This window comes from Aplysia californica, unplaced genomic scaffold (genome assembly GCF_000002075.1).
Source record: "Aplysia californica isolate F4 #8 unplaced genomic scaffold, AplCal3.0 scaffold00137, whole genome shotgun sequence".
Taxonomy (NCBI): domain Eukaryota; kingdom Metazoa; phylum Mollusca; class Gastropoda; order Aplysiida; family Aplysiidae; genus Aplysia; species Aplysia californica.
Genome location: NW_004797407.1, coordinates 1,106,072 through 1,106,597, shown reverse-complemented (window position 1 = coordinate 1,106,597; position 526 = coordinate 1,106,072).

Here is a 526-nt window from a genome sequence, read left to right as displayed (position 1 = left end):
GAGAGAGAGGGAGAGAGAGAGAAAACAATTTTGGGGGTATGGTCGGGAAAGGAGGGGTGGGCGGGGATTGAAGAGAAGGGGGAGGTGTGGTGAAATCAATAACAACAATCTGTCAGCAATCCACCAAAGTTTCCGTTTCACAGCCCATGATGTTCCCTTCACTTAAAGTATAAACGCCGGATAGGTAGACATTTCAAACCTCAAACCTCTAGCGACCTCAAAACCAAAGGAATTTATCTCCGTAAGATCTCTCTGATAGATAGGATCATGTAGTTCCAGGTCCCGTTTTTGCCCCTCTTTTGTCCCTGCCCGCTTGCACGTCAGACAAAGCACTTTCACCCCTATAGATTTCCGACTATCCGACAAAAGATCTTTATCGATTATCCCCATAGATCTAGATAGGCTTCCGAAAGGAAAAGGCTCATCGGCTGTAAAAGAGAACCCTTTATTCCTCAAACGTTTACTCTAAAGAAAACCCATGCTATCTGATTTCCTTTGACAGATATCTATCGGGGCCAATTTTATA